The sequence below is a fragment of the Ciconia boyciana genome, chromosome 4 (assembly GCF_034638445.1).
Source record: "Ciconia boyciana chromosome 4, ASM3463844v1, whole genome shotgun sequence".
NCBI classification, from domain to species: Eukaryota; Metazoa; Chordata; class Aves; order Ciconiiformes; family Ciconiidae; genus Ciconia; species Ciconia boyciana.
In genome coordinates, this window is record NC_132937.1 from 11551614 (window position 1) to 11566183 (window position 14570).

General features: G+C 40.9%; 1 protein-coding gene across 1 annotated transcript in view; it reads right to left on the minus strand.

Moving 5' to 3' along the window:
* The window catches only part of LOC140651270 (unconventional myosin-Ia-like), an 84240-nt gene that overhangs the window by 3385 nt on the left and 66285 nt on the right, over positions 1 to 14570 (minus strand). Inside the window, exon 4 of the transcript XR_012042333.1 lies at positions 1629 to 1657. The gene's annotated coding sequence lies outside the window, so the exon portion shown is untranslated. The remainder of the gene's footprint in view (positions 1 to 1628; positions 1658 to 14570) is intronic.

A 14570-nucleotide genomic window follows, 5' to 3' on the forward strand; every position in this document is an offset into this window, starting at 1 on the left:
CCCTAGATCTCTTTCGGCAGGGCTGCTCTCCAGCCTCTCGTCCCCCAATTTGTACATATAACCAGGATTACCCGGTCCCAGGTGGAGAACCTGGCACTTGCTCTTGTTAAATTTCATACGGTTGGTGATTGCCCAGCTCTCTAGTGTATCCAGATCTCTCTGTAAGGCCTCTCTACCCTCGAGGGAGTCCACAGCTCCTCCTAGTTTAGTATCACTGGCAAACTTACTTAATGTACATTCGACTCCTGCGTCCAGATCATTTATAAAAACATTAAATAGCACTGGCCCTAAAATTGGTCCATTAGGAATGGCTTCATGCTTCACTAGTCCAGAAGGTTAGCAAAGAATGGGATGTTCCTCATAAATGGCATAACTGAGCTAACAGGATCATTTGTTTAAAAAAATCCTTAACTATGTTGCAATTAATACCTGAAATCAGTAAGTAAAAATGATACAGCTTATCAGTCTTTATGCTTTTGGGGTTTTTTTTGCACTTTTTTCTGTCCTGGATGGTTAGAGAACAGTCTCTTCCCTTCAGTTTATTGTCAATTTGTGCTCAGTCTCAAGGTAAGAACATTAGCACAGAGTTCTGCTTTGCAGGCTTCATGCTATAAATGGGAATTGTATTCATTAACATCAACTTTTTTCTTTCATGAGGATGTTTATTAGTCAAGAACTTTGTGAAAAATTACAAATCTTAATTTTGTGCCAATTTAATACAATAAATTGTCTTCTCTTTTACATTTATAAGGCCGATGTATGTTGTTTATTGCATGTAAAGTTCCTTTATCATGTATCCAATTACATTTTCACTGTTTTATTTGCCTTAGTGTAAATAAGAACCTATCCATATGCTCTATTCTTTCCTTCAGCTAATATTAAGTAGGTATCTGGTCCTGGAGCCAGATCTGCTTTCATTTACGGGGTTACAGCTTCCAGTCACATAAAACCAGTATAGAGATTGGATCCTTAGGTATTATCTCATTATTAAAACTAATTATGGGAGAGTTAACAAAAGATGAGTAAACTGAGTAAGCTATGTAATCATGAGATCATGACTGTGTCCTTTACAGGCATTCCAGCCATACCAGTATAGATGGCTGATTGGACTGCTTCTTTTCATTGGTTGCAGGTTTTTAATTCTCCTTACTTACCAGTTACAAAATACAGGCTTGGAATTTACAGTCTCTAAAACAGAGTAAAATGAAGTGAAAACCCTAATAATCCAAAATCCGGATGTACCATTAACACAGAACTACTTATCTGATTATATACTTGCTCTTTGGGTTAGGTTGCATCACAGAAGACCAGCTCAAAACTGGTTAAGCACACAGCTAAGCCAGCCACATCTTTGCACAGAAATGTTATAATACTTGTTAGCAAAAGGAAATTATGCTTATAAATTGTACTGTCAAAAATAATTCTTTTTACTGCATATCCCATCAACTAATGATTGTTGGAGTATTCAGTCTGGAGCTGCAGAAGAGGTTTATTGCTATTTCCTGATCCTTGAAATTCACAAAGGGCAAGCATTCATTTACGGAATTAAAATGAAAAAAACACAAATGGCCAGTGTTGATAACCATACTAAAAGCAGTTAGGGGCCAATCCTGGAAACATTTACTTACTCAGATAGCGTCTTCTCACGCAAATAGTTCTATTAAAATAAAACAGATTACAGATATGAGAAAGGGCCGAAGTGCATAAATATCAAACAAATAGCTAAAACCTGTAGCTATATGTGTATTATGTCTAGCTGAAAGCATTCCAACACATAGTCATATTCTTCAACCTTTTTATTTCATGAAAATGTATCAATCTAAGCTTTTCCTTTCCCTGCTACAAAAGTGATCTGAAGATGTCTAAAAGAGAGTGAATGCTTCTCATCAAATCTCCAGGTAGTGGCAGGTTGAGACTCTATATGTTGTAATAATCAAATGTAAGCATACAATTCACATAATGTGGATGTTGCTATAGAAATCCATTGTAGAGCCCTACCCTATCTCCATAGGAACTTAGACAATGTACCTTTGTCTAATAAGCAGGATGTGGCTGTTGAAAGCAGAAGTGTAAAACTGATGTATTACTAGTCTAGTTAGTAAACCATGAGGAACCGCTTAGATCTGCCAAAAAGATAGGAAACTAGGGGAAAGGTAATTCTGGCAGTGTCACCGAAATCGGGAATCAAACTCCTTAACACCAATGTAGTATTAAGAAGCAGGCATTCTTTATTACGGCGCCGGATGCACGGGGGATCGTTCCACCTAGCGTGCATACCGCATGCTACATCAACCAAAGCTTATATTGTCCAATTACATACATATGCATCAAATTTCCCAGAATGATCATGCATATTCATTCTATTTCCCAGAACTAATTATCATATTTGCATGGTCATTACGCATGCGTCCTTGAACTCCAAGGGGCTTCCGTGGGGGTCTCTGGTGGTCCTTGGTGGTCGTACAGGTGTGTCCTTTAGTTGACCCCTTCTGGACATGCACAATATCACCTTGCTTATGTAACTTGCTTCCATTCTTCATGGTGCATGGTCCCTAACAATGATTTGGCACCCTTAACACAAACCAATTATTCTAACTACCCTCGACTCGTTGTCAAGATGGGCTGGGGCTGTACTGGGAACATAGCAGCATGTCCGTACTACTCCTCGTCCTATTGTCTTTGGGCATAGTAGCATATCCATAGCCATAGGTGTACAAACACAACATTAAAGTATTGTCTACCCTGCTCCTATCTCTATGTAGCTTAGTTACAAAAGAACGAACTAATCATTTTGCTTACATCTGGTTACAGCAGGGGGAGATGACGACCACTGACTCATGGACCACCTACCCCAATTATACCACCAACCCAAATGATGAGGTTGAAGAACAACAACTAAGCATGCATACTAATTTACTTGCTGGGCAAAGGGATTTTAACCAATCATTTAATAGAAGAATATTGCATATGTATTAGGAAGTTGAATATGTTAATGCTTTGTGTATAAATAACTGTTAATTTGAAAGCTGTGTGTGCTGTCTTGAGACAGGCACCCATATCTGTGCAAATATGCAATAAAATACCTCTGCTCTGTGTGTATATTGGCATTTTGCACACCGGGTAAACGAACCCCTATTTTTGGGACAACATAAAGATCAGCTAATCAATAAGATCAATTTATGTTTAACTTAAATTTTAATCAGTAGGAACATATCCTAAGATTTTATTGTTCTGAGATGAGATTAAATCCATAAAAAAAGAATATATGACAAACATGAAATGCTTCTATTGAATATTGGGGCAGTGTCTGTTAAACTGGAAATTCAGTGTATAAGATTCTTTCATAGGCTATCGCCTTGGGGCTATAAATCAAGTGTGCGGAGAAATCCTTTCTAGTGTCAAGAGCAGCCATTAAACATCATTTATGCTGACAGTTCCCTTCACTGATCGGGGAAAATTTGGGTTTCATAGCCATGCATGCAAAGAAATGACCTGCATTCAAAATCTTCCCTTGGTGCATGTGTAAATTTTTGAGGGGACCCTGCATCCATCAGGTTTTTTAAAATATTTCAATTAGTAATGACAATAATTGATGAAATAGGTTCCTCTAGTTCCTTCTCTCCCTTCTCCCTCCCCCACACCTTTTGTCTTTCAGTCTCCAGCCCATTTGCTCTCTCTTTGTCTGCATTTTTTCCTTTACACCTCCCTTTCATCCCTTTGCCCTCTTCCGTGACCTGTGTTTTCTTTTCCCTGCATGGTTCACTCCCCTCTGTTTGCCTCTCTTTTTCCCACTCTTGTTTTAACTCTCTGTCTCTCTCCTCAACAATTCTCTCTCCCTCCACCCATCCCTTCTTCCCAGGTACTGTGTCAGAGAGGGCAGCCTTAGTGATGTGATTCAGTTTTTCTAAAGCTGCTGATCATGGATCAGTCTTTTTAAAGACTACGTTTTAATTAATATATCTAGATTTATACTCAAGCCTGAGTACATCTACAATGAGAATAGTTATATTATAGACAGATAGAAAAAAGAAAGCTTCTGTCTATCAATTAATCTGACTAATTATCCAAGCTATCACTACTAAAAACGTACTACCTTCCCAGAGCCCAGATCTCCTTTCTTCCTCCCATTAATTACCTAGGAAAGCAGAAGGGCACTTGAGCATGCCCTGAAGGTCAAATGAATGTGAACAAAATCCTAAAGCTGATGATAAATTCCCACTATCTATCAGGCCAAAGTGGACATGATTTCCAGGGATGAACAGAACACAGTTTGCCACTGGGCTTCTCCGGCCAGCTCATCAGGTAGCTATAGCTGACCTCACGTATACTTGCAATTTTAGTTATTTATGCATTTGGAACTCAGTTGCATTCATATTAAGCCTTCTTTACATTGCTCTGCCAATGAAAGGGGACCTCTGAGTGGCTGTAAATCACATTAATATCTCAGACTCATGTGATGGGGCATTAGAGCAAAGTGGTTGCCGGCCCCTGGAATTCAGCACAAATTCAGGAAGGAATTTTCAAGAGCAGATGGATGCCTTTCCAGGAGATGAGCTTTAGCTGTTGCAAGTTACTGGACTGGGTAAAAGATTAACTGAGTGAGATTCTGTGACACAGGCTACACCTATGTTGAGACTGAATGCTCATGGTGGTCACTTATAACCATAAAAATCCATCCATCTTTAAACTTTTTTCTGTAGATCTTTATCTTTTTGTTTGTTTGTTTGCAAACAACTCTAAAAGATACAGCATTTTTGCAACAGTAGAAGAATAAAGATACAGTAATGTTATTTGTGTGCTTTGCTTGTTACCTTTGAACAGGATTCATATGGAAAATCATGAAAAAACTTTTTAATAGTGAAAGGGTTAAATCCCTGACAATCCCTGACTGAGACCTTACTGTGATACATAGACTTGCATATTTTTTTTAGTTTCACTTGCATCCTTGTTCTCTTTTGTTCTCTTCCCCTGCAAAGATAGTTTTGGTTACCTGCTGAGCAGAGTTGATGATAGGACATTTCCTGTAACTTCTTGCCTGATAGGACTAAACAGGCCTTGAGCAAGCTCCTTAGGCTTCCTAATTAAATCACTGATAACAGGAACTCAGGAGGTTTGTGCCAAAGATAAGCACCAAAGAACTAGCTTAAATCCACCCCCTTGTAACATTCCAAGGCTGAAGGACTGATGAGCTAACTCAATGACTATATATGGACAAAGGAAGCCCAAAGTTCAACTAGTGGACAATGTGAGGAAGACTATGGAAGACCACCGGGAGGGTGAAAAGACCCTAACCCTAATTTTACTGTGCATGCTTGGACTATGTAAATGAATTCCAGGAACTCATCACCATAAAACTGCCCTTTTCAGGAGATCTGATGAATATGTATGATTTTTCTGTATATGAACTGATGTGTTGTGCTAACCTGGCAGAGCACTTGTGGCGGAGCGATCCCCAGTGCTGCCCAGCGCTGCAATAAAGAATACCTGCTTAATAGTCATCCCGACTATTGAGTCCTGATTTCGGCTTTTCACGGCAACAATTTGGCACCCCAGATGGGGCCCGCTCTGCTCGGCTGCAGGACCCGCTGAGAACAGGACTCCCTAGGGTACCCCTGGGATTTCCCGGAGGGACTCCTCACCTCAATCGGATCACTACAGGAGCAGACAAGGACCATCTAAAGGAAAAAAAGGTATTCTTTAAATCTTTCTGGTTTTCTGTTTTGGAATTTGGGACCGGTCATTTGGAAGGTTCTCGTAAGTCGTAGGAGACGTCCTACGCTGAGTGCCGTATACCAGGCTACTAGTGCCTGAGGGTATACATTTGGTATTTAGTACGTTGGTACGGGCATGGGTTAAGCCTTGTACTTCTGCAATAACGTGCCTTTTGGTATTGGTACACTTATGAAACCCGCATGAGTTCTGTACTGTTGGCGGTACGGATTTACTGGCACCAAACTTGGATATTGGTTTATTGATATTGAATTTGGATATATTCGTTAGGCACTGCAAAATCGGCAACCAAGTGTGAATGAGCTGAGTTAACTCTGGTGTGATTGGTGAGTGACTGAGACGCGGTGTGACTGCAAAGTGAGTGTGGAAAACCTGGAGACCTGTGCGTCTCATCCTGAAAATGAATGGGAACCGCTTTTCCTCGTAAATTGTTTCATTTGTGACCAAAATTTATGGGTTGTATTTGGATGAGATATTCAATGTGAGAATTGTGGAACGTGGTCAGAGTGGGAGGATAAAGCGTGACAGGTTGAGGTTATTAAAATAATCTGTGGGAGAATAACGTAAGTACAGAATCAGTAAGGTAGAATGGGGGGACAGCAAAGTGGTGGTATTGTAAAGAAAAGCCCCCTAGGATGTATCTTAGCACACTGGAAAGAGATAGGGGGACAACCAGGTGGGAGTGTGAATAAGAAAACACTAACCAAATATTGTAATCAGTGGTGTCCCCTGTACAAATTAGAAGATGGTGAAAAATGGCCCTTTAATGGATCTTTAAATTATAATACTATATTGTAGTTAATGTTGTTCTTACGGAGAGAAGGAAAATGGGATGAGGTTATGTATGCGGATATGTTGGTTTTTTTACTTTGTGGAATCACCTGGAGTGGCAGAAGGATTGTGGTGTTAACATCCTGCCGCAAGACCCCCTAGTTTTATCTCTAGAAAGGGAAAAGAGAAGTGAGAAGATGGAGCAGGAGAGAATGAGGAGATGTTGCTCAGCATGTAGTATTGGACAAAGGTGTTTGAAAGTGAGGAGGCATGGAGAGTTTTTAGGAATCGGGAGGATGTGGATAGAGGAAAATTGACGAAAGTAATGGCGACAGCTACAGTGGCAGCCTTGGAACAGAGAGGAATGGTGAATAGAGGAGGATTTAGAGGATGAGGAAGGGGAAGGCCCTCTGGAAGTAGAGGAGGACTGGGGAATGTATTGGGAAAGAATCAATGTGCATATTGTCGAGAGGAAGGACATTGGAGGAACGAGTGTCCAAGACTCAGAGGAACCCCGCAAATCTGCTGGAGCAGAGGCCAATTGATGGGGACCTGGGGAATCTACCCTAGCAGATCCACTGGTTAAGATAAGGCTGGGGAGACAAGAGAAAGAAGTAGAATTCTTAGTAGACACAGGTGCTTCTTTTTCTGTTTTAAATCAAAAATTGATACCTGTGAGTAAAGACTTTGTGACTGTAGTGGAAGCTACTGGCCAACAGGAAAAGGTGTTCCTTCTAAAACCCCTCAATTTTAAAGATTTACACCCTGTGGTGGCCAATCCTTATACTTTACGTACTAAATTACGAAACAATCGAGTATGGCTTACAGTATTAGATTTGAAAAATGCATTCTTCTGCTTGCCTCTGGCCAAGGAGAGCCAAAACCTATTGGCATTTGAATGGGAAAGTCCTACTACTGGTAGGAAAACCCAACTTACCTGGACAGTGTTACCCCAAGGTTTTAAGAACAGTCCAACCATCTTTGGGAACCAATTATCACGAGAACTTGAGACATGGGATCCTCCCTCCAGAGACGGAACTCTTCTACAGTATGTGGATGACTTATTAATAGCAACTGAAACAAAGTCTGATTGTTTTCAATGGACTATTAATTTGTTGAACTTTTGGGGACTGAATGGGTATCGAGTCTCTCAACAGAAAGCTCAGATGGTGCGACAGCAAGTAAACTACCTTGGATACGAGCTATCTGGAGGACAACAAGAATTAGGAACAGAACGAAAATAAGCCATCTGCAGAACCCCCCTCCCTCAAACGCTAAAGGAACTCAGGACCTTCTTGGGAATGGCAGGTTGGTGTCGATTATGGATTTACAATTATGGAATAATAGTAAAACCTTTGTATGAACTTTTGAAAAACAATCCCACTCAATTGATTTGGTCCAGAGAAGCTCAAAATGCATTCAAAACGCTTAAAAAGGAACTGATGAAGGCCCCGGCCCTGGGCCTACCTCACGTTACTAAACCCTTCTGTCTGTTTTACTTTTCTAAGCAACTTGATGACGTAAGCAAAGGGTGGCCAGGGTGCCTACGAGCTGTGGCGGCTGTAGTACTAAATATCCAAGAGGCCCGGAAATTTACCTTAGGCCAAAAAATGACAGTGCTGGTTTCACACACAGTATCAGCCATACTAGAACAAAAAGGAAATCATTGGCTTTCTCCATCCCAATTTTTACAATACCAGGCTATTCTAGTTGAACCAGACAATGTTAGTATTGAAGTGACTAATGTTACGAACCCAGCTTCTTTCCTCAGTGGGGTGACATCTGAATCATTGATACATGACTGTTTGGAAACCATAGAGACTATATATTCTAGCAGACCAGATTTAAAAGAACCACCCCTGGAAGATGCACAAGACTCCTGGTTCACGGATGGAAGCAGCTTCGTCCGACAAGGTATTCGAAAGGCTGGGTACGCGGTGACAACAGCAAGCAAAGTAATTGAATCTCAATCATTACCTGCTGGAACATCAGCTCAAAAGGCTGAAATTATTGCCCTGATTAGGGCCCTGGAATTGGCAAAAGTGAAAAAGATAAATATATGGACAGACTCCAAATATACCTTTGGAGTTGTCCACGCTCACGGAGCAATTTGGAAGGAACGAGGACTACTAACCGCACAAGGGAGACAGATCAAGCACGCTGAGGAAATCCTTCACCTATTAGAAGCAGTCCAATTGCCAACCAAAGTCGCCATCATGCGCTGCCGAGGACACCTGAAGGGTAACGCTGACCAGGAAAAAGGTAACAGGTTGGCTGATTATGAGGCTAAACAGGCAGCGGAGAGAATGCAAAAGATTTTAACCTTAATTCCAGATAATAGAAGTAGGAGTCTAGGTGACCAAGAAAATGTTGAATATTCTAGGGCTGATAAAGAATTAATAGAAGAAATGGGAGGGCAGGTTCCTCCAAAGGATGGGCCCACTTGAGTGATGGCAGGATTATAATTCCTGCCAAACAGGTATGGGGAGTTGTTAAAGAAGAACACAATAAGACACATTGGGGGCAGATTCCTGTATACATTTTTAAATCAAAAATTAATAGGGAGAAATTTGTATACTGCAGTTCGACAGGTGACTCAGCGATGTGAAATATGTTTGAAAAACGATCCCAATATAGGTAACCGGGCACAATTAGGAAGTATTGGGAGAGGAAATGTACCAGGGGACCACTGGCAAATTGATTTCTCTGAACTTCCAAGAAAAGGGGGGTACAGATACTTATTGGTACTTACAGACACCTTTTCCGGATGGCCAGAGGCGTTCCCTTGTAGGACAAAGCAAGAGAAGTAACTAAGGTATTATTAAATGAAATAATACCTCGATTCGGGGTACCTCCGGTCATTTCATCAGATAAGGGGTACACATTTTTGTGCAGAAGTAGTGCAACAGGTCAGCAAACTATTAGGAATCGATTGGCAATTACACACACCCTACAGACCACAAGCCAGCAGGCAAATAGAAGCAAACCTATATTGGTATCAAGCACTGCCTATTGCACTACGTTGGATACGTGTAAAACCTAGGGCCAAAGAAAATCTGAGCCCTTTTGAGATATTATATGGGAGGCCATATCAGGCCAAATATCAAGGGGAAGACTTGAATCAGCTGGGAAATAATTATTTACAAAATTATGTTATATCCTTAGGAAAACAATTGGAAAAGATTAATAAGACTGTTTTGGGAACCAGAGCAAAAGGGTTAGATCACCCGATCCCCCCATTTAGCCCTGGAGATTGGGTTTATGTTAAGAATTTTTCAGGTGACCCATTGGAGGAGAAGTGGAATGGACCTTATCAGGTGTTGCTAACCACTTTCACTGCAATCAAGATTAAAGAGCAGACAGCTTGGATCCATTACTCCTGAGTAAAGAAAGCTTCTGAACCAGGATGGACCATCGAAAGTGTTGGAGATTTGAAATTACAGTTACGACGATAACTTTATTGACTTTAAGCTTATCAGTAGATGCTTGGAATGAGAACTTGTATTATAATGCGATTCAGATGATAGCAAATGCCACAGGGGCTAAGGACTGTTGGATTTGTACTGCCCTACTGAGAGGTAACATGAGACTCCCTTTGTACCGGATAGGGTCGACTCATTGGAATTGTGACAATAATACTTGGCCTGAATTTTGGAAAAGACAAGATGGAGGATATTGTAGTTATGATAATTGAAGCTATGAGATCAGACCAAGAGTTGACCTACAGATACTAAAAAAAAAAAACAACCACCCAGATTCTAGTTAGCAATAATAGTTGCCTATGGAAGGCAAAATCCAATAATTGTCCGTGCCGCCGCCCCCCCCGACAACAAATATCATAACTGTTCTTGTAGGAACGGGTGGAATGATTATTGGATCAACAAGACTGCGGTAGAAGTAGGAACTTGGAATTTGATGGGATTGAACGTGACATATATTAATTTCTGTAATAGAACCCAGTTAGAAACCTATAGCCCTACAAAGTGGGATGCCAGTAGAAATACACTGGTTGTATGGGTAAGCAAAAGATCATTTTATGGAGCTAATCTCACAGCCACCGACGGACCCTGCAAACTACCCAATGGGTATTGGTGGCTATGTGGTGATGGTATCAGCAGAAAGCAACTCCCTGCAGGATGGAAGGGAATGTGTACCGTAGGTCATTTAGTTAGTATGTAATCAGTCCCGAATATATAATCAGTCCCAAATACCTAGAGGTATTTTGAGAACATCCTGGAAATGGGCTAAGCGAGAAGACAACCCACTTGTAATTAGGGGAACAAAATTTCATAGCTTTGTTAGATGTTTCTTACCGTGGCTAGGAGTAAGTTTAGCTAGAAAAGGCCATAGTAAATATTTCCGCAGTTCTAGAGCAGATGGAAAATTTAACCATAAATACTATAAAAAAAATTTACAGACGGAAGTATCTTCCCTCAGTAAGGTTGCGTTGCAAAATCGAATGGCATTAGATTTATTGACTGCCTAAGAAGGAGGTGTATGTATGATCATTAATACCAGTTGCTGTGCATATATCAATAAAGATAAGCAGATAGAAGCAGATCTAAATGCACTCTGGGAGAAAGCACGAATATTCCAGGAAGTATCTTTGGATGATACTTCATTGGGGCTTCGAGATTTATGGGATAAATTGACTTCTTGGCTTCCCAACTTTGGATGGTTGAAACAATTATTCATTGGATTAATTACTTTGGCGATTTTAGGAATATTTGTTTGTGTATTTCTTAAATGTGTTTTTTGGTGTTACTGGAATTCAGCAGAGACGTACAGTGATTGGAAAAGAAACAAGATTAGACATCAAGTAGAAACAGGAAGGTATTTTACTCAGACCCTTGAAAAGGATGAAATATTATGAATTTTGCAAACGTAAAATAATTAAGGATAACACCCTTTTAGGCCTAAACAGATTTGAAATATTTTACTAGTCGTAGTTAAAAGACCCTTACTATTTTAATAGTGATTTTATTGATTTTATTGTAGTTTTTGTGTAATAAGCTTCGTTTCAGACGTAATAAGACTGTATATTGAGGACTGTAGCAAGTAAGCTACAAGCCCTCAAAAGAAAAGGGGGGAATGAAAGGGTTAAATCCCTGACAATCCCTGACTAAGACCTTACTGTGATACATAGACTTGCATATTTTTTAGTTTCACTTGCATCCTTGTTCTCTTTTGTTTTCTTCCCCTGCAAAGATAGTTTTGGTTACCTGCTGAGCAGAGTTGATGATAGGACATTTCCTGTAACTTCTTGCCTGATAGGACTAAACAGGCCTTGAGCAAGCTCCTTAGGCTTCCTAATTAAATCACTGATAACAGGAACTCAGGAGGTTTGTGCCAAAGATAAGCACCAAAGAACTAGCTTAAATCCACCCCCTTATGACATTCCGAGGCCAAAGGACTGATGAGCTAACTCAATGACTATATATGGACAAAGGAAGCCCAAAGTTCAACTAGTGGACAATGTGAGGAAGACTATGGAAGACCACCGGGAGGGTGAAAAGACCCTAACCCTAATTTTACTGTGCATGCTTGGACTATGTAAATGAATTCCAGGAACTCATCACCATAAGACTGCCTTTTTCAGGAGATCTGATTAATATGTATGATTTTTCATACATACAGCGCTGCAATAAAGAATACCTGCTTAATAGTCATCCCGACTATTGAGTCCTGATTTCGGCTTTTCACGGCAACAATAGGAGGAAAAACTCTGTGAGGTACTGTCAATCTGAGCATGATAACCTTGTTTTGTATTTATAAACTCTGATGTTTCCAAAGCAGATTTTGAACAGAAACTTCATGTTCATACCCAGGTCACTGATAAAAATCGTTGCTATTCAGGGGTTCTGATTAGTTTAGTTCTATGAGGTACTGTCACCGAAATCGGGAATCAAACTCCTTAACACCAATGTAGTATTAAGAAGCAGGCATTCTTTATTATGGCACCGGATGCACGGGGGATCGTTCCACCTAGCGTGCATACTGCAGGTTGCATCAGCCAAAACTTATATTGTCCAGTTACATACATATGCATCACATTTCCTGGAATGATCATGCATATTCATTCTATTTCCCAGAACTAATTATCATATTTGCGTGGTCATTACGCATGCGTCCTTGAGCTCCGAGGGGCTTCTGTGGGGGTCTCTGGTGGTCCTTGGTGGCCGTACAGGTGTGTCCTTTAGTTGACCCCTTCTTCTGGACATGCACAATCCCACCTTGCTTATGTAACTTGCTTCCCTTCTTCATGGTGCATGGTCCCTAACAATGATTTGGCACCCTTAACACAAACCAATTATTCTAACCACCCTCGACTCTTTGTCAAGATGGGCTGGGGCTGTACTGGGAACATAGCAGCATGTCCGTACTACTCCTTGTCCAATTGTCTTTGGGCATAGTAGCATATCCATAGCCATAGGTGTACAAACACAATATTAAAGCATTGTCTAACCTGCTCCTATCTCTATGTAGCTTAGTTACAAAAGAACGAACTAATAATTTTGGTTACATCTGGTTACAGTACAAGTCCTTGTCCTTTCCATTCAGCTGAGATCTGCCTCTGTCCCTCCACCCCAGCCTCCTCTGTCTCTGAGGAGTAATGATCTGGGAGATAGGAATACTTGATAACTGTGTGATTATAGTCTGAATGCTCTATAAATGTTTTTAAAAGCAATAATAAAAATGCATGAGTAACAACAGATAACCCTGGAAAACCTCTCTTATTGCTACAAAGACATCATTCAAATGCGGTTTCTTTTTCTGTCAACAAAAAGAAGTTCCTTAGGAATCTAGGTCTAGACTGGGATTTCCTTAAGTTTTCATCCTGGATAGATAAGCAGAATGGGTACGATATTAGCTAGGGGCTGCATCAGAAAATTCTCCTGCACAGCCTCAAATAAAAGATCCCTCTGTGGCTGTTACAAGGTTTTGCAGACTGCTAGTGGCCTGGGAGAAGAAGGGCTTGGGAGAGCATGTTTGGAAACCCTTAAGCTAATGATAACCCTGATCTGGGTCAGTTATAAGAACACAAAGGTCATACTCTAGCAAAACCTCCATGTTGGACTGAAATAGCGTTCTATCTTTGAAAAGCGGGGAGGGTTTTACCTAGATCATTTCCATAAATACTGCAAAAATGTGTACAGCATGGCCTCCCAAGCAATTGTATCAGCTTAGCTGGAGAAGTTGTGAGCTGTGAGCCCACGTCCCAGGGTGGAGTGTGCAATGGGGACTCTATGCTGGCCTTACCGCTGAGGAAAAATAGGAAAGATCTGTAACTCTGCCCTAAAAATTGGGCTGTGTGTGTATTTTTGAGCTGTGTGTATGTTTGGTTTAAGAACACAGAATAATCAACCTGAACTTTAAATGAAAACTTGTAGCACAAATTTTGGGGCAGAGGAAGAGGGAGAGGGGGGGAGGTTGAAAATGTATAGTTTCTGTTAATACTTTTTAATCTCCTTAACATTTAAACAGGTCAGCAAAATCAGAAAATATACAGCAAATATTTTTCTTTTATGTGCATACATCAACAGAAATTTATTGCAGACTGTTTGTGAGTATAACTGTATCCAGCTAACATTGAGATTATATATTTCCTACAGCCCCTGAGGCTCCGTATCTTGTCATGCCTACCCAGAAGGTGATCAATAATGTATTGGCTTTACATTGATTCAATTCAGCCTGGCCACAGATGACAGCAGCATCGATAGAGAATGAGGAGGCTGCTTTGGGAGCAGAATAACTATTTTCAGCCCCATATTGGGTTTGCGTGGCAAGGTTTTGGTAGCGGGGCGGGGGGGGGGGGCTACAAGGGTGGCTTCTGTGAGAAGATGCCAGAAGCTGCCCCCATGTCCGATAGAGCCAATGCCAGCCAGCTCCAAGACGGACCCACCACTAGCCAAGGCTGAGCCAATCAGTGACAGTGGTAGTGCCTCTGTGATGACATATTTAAGAAGGGGAAAAAAACTGCTGAGCAACAGCAGCTGGGAGAGAGGAGTGAGAATATGTGAGAGAAACAACTATGCAGACATCAAGATCAGTGAAGAGGGAGGGGGAGG